This window comes from Drosophila kikkawai, chromosome 3L (genome assembly GCF_030179895.1).
Source record: "Drosophila kikkawai strain 14028-0561.14 chromosome 3L, DkikHiC1v2, whole genome shotgun sequence".
Taxonomy (NCBI): domain Eukaryota; kingdom Metazoa; phylum Arthropoda; class Insecta; order Diptera; family Drosophilidae; genus Drosophila; species Drosophila kikkawai.
In genome coordinates, this window is record NC_091730.1 from 31,879,729 (window position 1) to 31,884,321 (window position 4,593).

The window sequence follows — 4,593 nt, forward strand, 5'->3', positions numbered from 1 at the left end:
TAGCCGAAAAGCTGGGGAAGATGCTAGACGAGATGACCGCCAAGTTCACGGATACCAAGACCAACAACAAAAAGGTGGTCCGCCACGTCACCCAGGGGACAATCGACTCCATGCTGGCGATGAAAAAGCTGCAGGTCAACATCAGTGCAGCGCTGGCCGAGGGCCACACCAAGGGCTCCACCTCGAGCGTAAGCCAGCAGACCACTCCCACGCTGACAGCCACGATCCCCAAAGCGGCTTGTACCACCGGGCCAGGAAATTCGGCATGGCAACAGGTCAGGGCCAAGCCTAAGCCCAGAAATCCCCAACCGAGACCGGAGAGCAGCGAACCCAAAGGGATTCGAGCACCAAACCCTGTCATACCCAGGAAGCAGCGCGCCGACGCTATTTTAATAAAATGCAGCGAAGGCTCGTACGCAGATATGCTGAAGCTGGTCAAAACTGAGCCCTCCCTCCAGGGACTCAAAGATAATGTTCAAGGTTTGCGAAGAACTGCAAATGGCGGACTTCTATTGAGAATGCAGAAGCCTCAGGACCCGTCCACACAGCAGCTGCAGGCAGCACTCAGGACGGCCATATCCGATAAAGCAGAGGTGGCGGTCATGCAGGAAACTGTGCAAGTGGAGATTCGCGACCTGGACGAGATGACCAGCGGCGGAGAAGTCACTATGGCTCTGTTTGCCGGAGAGGATTGCGACATCCCAAGCAACGCTGCACCTAGGATGCGGAAGGCGTTTGGCGGCACGCAAACAGCAACCGTCAGCCTCAGGCCTGATCATGCGCGGAGACTGCTCGATAAGGGCAAAATCCGAATCGGATGGGTCGTCTGTCGCATCAGACAGAAGACCGAGCTAAGGAGGTGCTTCAAATGCATGGGCTATGGGCATACCTCGACGAGATGCAGGGCCTCAGACTCAGTAGCCAAGGCCACACAAAACTCCTGCTTCAGATGCGGGGAAGAAGGCCACAAGCACTACACGTGCCAAGCCAAGCCCAGGTGTATCCTATGCACCAGAGGAGGCAAACCCGCGGGTGAAGCTGCGCACGCTACTTTGAGCAGGATCTGCCCTGAGTACCTGAAGGCCACCCACAACACGCAGAATGGTTAAGTTTTTACAGCTTAACTTAAACCACTGCAGAGCTGCCCAAGATCTGCTGTCACAGACGGTTTTCGAGGAGGAAATTGACATTGCTGTACTGAGTGAACCGTACAAGTCAAAGGCAGAGGGAGTATGGCAACAGAGTGAGGATGGTGGTGCAGCCATATGGAGCTGCGGGCAGTCCCCCGGACACCTGTCGCAGAGGGCGTCGAGACCTGGCTATGCAAGGGCCAAGGTCCAAGCAACCACCATCTATAGCTGCTACCTAGCCCCGAGCTTGCCCGAGACGCCCGCGGAAGATCCCCAGTACTAATCGCTGGGGACTTCAATGCGTGGTCCACCGCCTGGGGGAGCTCGAAAACGACTCAGCGGGGAACCATCCTTCTGGACGCCCTGGCCACATTAGACGTTTGTCTCCTGAACGATGGAGCTAGATGCACCTATAGCAAGGCAGGCAGAGAGTCAATCATTGACCTGACTTTCGCCAGCCCGGAGCTCTGCCGGACCAGCCACTGGAAGGTCACGGATTTGCTCACATACAGCGACCACGCAGCCATTATCACCCAGACGACGCACAGCCAGCAGAGCCCGTCTCTCCGGCAATCTGCGTACAAGGTACACACCCTTAACGCAGATACACTCCTAAGCAGTATGGATGGCAACGTCATCACTGGCGACGCCAACACCTGCGCCGACATATTAGCTGCGAGAATCAAGGCTGCTTGTGATGCCGCCATGGCGAGCTCCACTAGAGAAAATGGAAGGAGACCAGTCCCCTGGTGGAATCATGAGATATCCGTCACCGGGAGCGAGTGCCTCTCTGCAAGGCGAAGATGTCAACGAAGTAGAGGGCGTCCCACGCAAGCGCTGTTCGAGACACGCTACAAGGAAAAGAAAAAAGCCCTCAAAATCGCTATTAAGACGAGTAAGAGCAGGTGCTTCCAAGAGCTGTGCGATGCAGCAGACCAGGAACCCTTCGGCTCGGCCTACAAGCTGGTCATGGGCAAGCTCTACAGACCGCCGACTCCAACCTCCCAGGAACAACTTGGAGCTATAATCTCCACGCTGTTCCCGTCGCAGCCGCCCCTCGTGCTGCCAAACATAGCTGCGAGTGAAGCGATCTTCACCAACGAGGAGGAAATACTGTGCGCGTTGGCCAGCAGCAAGGCAGCCAAAGCCCCGGGACCCGATGGCATTCCCAACGCTGCACTTCATGCCATAATGAAGTCATACCCAAGCCTATTTGCACAGGTATACAACAGGTGCATTGCGGAGCGCACTTTTCCAAGAGTATGGAAGCAGCAGAGACTAGTGCTTATCCCTAAACCAGGCAAAATGAATGACGACCCGTCCTCATATCGCCCCCTGTGCATGCTCAACACACTGGGGAAGATATTTGAGCGCATAATCTGCAACAAGTTGGAGAGAGAGATCGAAGAGCGTGGAGCTCTATCGAACCAGCAGCACGGTTTCAGGAAGAAGCGGAGCACGATCGACGCGATACGAGAGGTAACGCTAATGGCAGCAAACGCGATTGAAGGCGATAGATGGCAGGGAGGCACCAAGCAATACTGCCTGGTCTGCACCCTAGATGTCAAAAACGCTTTTAACTCAGCAAATAGGAGCTCAGTCCTGCAGGCACTCCAACACGGCGGCATATTAGGGAATCTCACCCTCCTGATAGCGGACTACTTCAAAGATCGCGTCCTTTTGTACACATCCGACGACGGCAACCAGATGCACCACATGACAGGTGGTGTACCCAGGTAAGGACTTTGAACTTTCATAGCGAACGGTCGTGTTTTTGTTTTGCGCTCCGAACTTTTGTGTTGTTTTGCATTTAAAACCACCGGGGTCCAGATTTTTACTTGTTAAAATACCATATATAATTTTGCCGTTTTGCTACGCGAGTGCATGTGCATGTGTCTTTAAGTGTTTATTTAATATATACATATATCTAATTATTTCACTTTTAGTTTTTGCGTTTTTCTTATCCCCTCTTTGTGTTGTCCCGTTTATTTGCTCCTAGCGGCACTTAGGCGGCTCAAGCTTTCGTTTGTTTTCTCTGCTCACCCACGCTTACGCTCCCGCTCTCTTGTTTTTGTTCGGTACTGCTTATCAGCGCACAGTGGTTATAGGTTTGTGAAAATGGTCTCAAATTTTATTTGCGATATTAAAGGCTGTCAAAAAGAGGTTTTGGCAGATCAGCCCAGCCTTCACTGCTGGCTTTGCGATGCGGTCGTTCACGCTAAGTGTCTAAGCTTAACGGGCCGTATCGCTGACGCAATTTCTTCCAAAAATGGCTTGCGCTATTGTTGCCATGCCTGTCGTGAGGTGGAGAAGGATATGTTATCCTTCATGCGGCAAACCAAAAGCGGATTTAGTGAACTTAGGGTCAATTTTCGTAAAACAAACGACCTGTTCACAGAGCTGGACGCTCAATTTAGCGGCATGAAGCTGTTAAGCGAGTCGCCAAAGCGAAAAAAATCTGCTGCTGGTCGGCTGCATTTGGGCGAACCCCAGCCACCAAAGATTTGGCACACTCCCTCGGCACAGCCCCCGACACCGACACCAACTCCAATGGTGTTAAGATCGGGAACGGCTAAAGATTCGGCATTCGAAGGTGCCGGGGCAGAAATGGCAGCAGCTCCGCCAGTGTTAACAGTTGAGTCCGCTGCGGGGTCTCAATCTCAGACTCCGCAGACTTCAAAAAAAATCTCAGCTATTCCAAAGGGTAAAAATAGGGCTGAACCACTAGCAGAAGTCGGTAATGCTGCGTTACCAAAGACCCTCACCGCTATTCCACCATTAAAAACAATATTTGTTTCCCGGCTTGCCCCTGATCTCGCATCGGAAGATGTACTAGCTCATATACTGAGCAAAACACAAGCCAAAAGTGTGAAAGTGGAAAAATTCAATTTCTCATACCCCAGAGATATCTCATCTTTCAAGATAAGTGTCTCCCTCGATCTTTTTGACACAATTTGTTCTGGTGACTTCTGGCCCGAGCACGCTGTAGTCAAGGAGTACGAGGTAAAGATAAAGAAAAAACGGCCTTCACGGCCGGCACAAACCACAGTGACTGCGGGCGTCACGGCAGTGCCAAAAAACTAAATACCTCCCTCCTACTTTCCTATCAGAATACTAGAGGGTTACGCAGCAAGCTCTCCAAATTATATTCTGATAGCTTTTCGTTTGCATCCCAGGTGATTGTGTTTACCGAAACCTGGTTAAAGCCGGAGATTCTCAGCTCCGAAATTTTTCCGGGTAAGTACACAACTTATAGATTGGACCGTCTTTCCCAGCGGGGTGGTGGAGTTTTAATTGCCGTTGACTCCACCCTTAGTTCCGAACTGGTTCAAATTGACGATCTCACAGGTATTGAACTTATCTGTGTAAAACTATCATTTTCAGGTAGTTTTATCTATATAACTTGTTCTTACGTTCCTCCATCTGCTGAAGAGCCTATTTATTGGAAACACCTTTCGGCAAT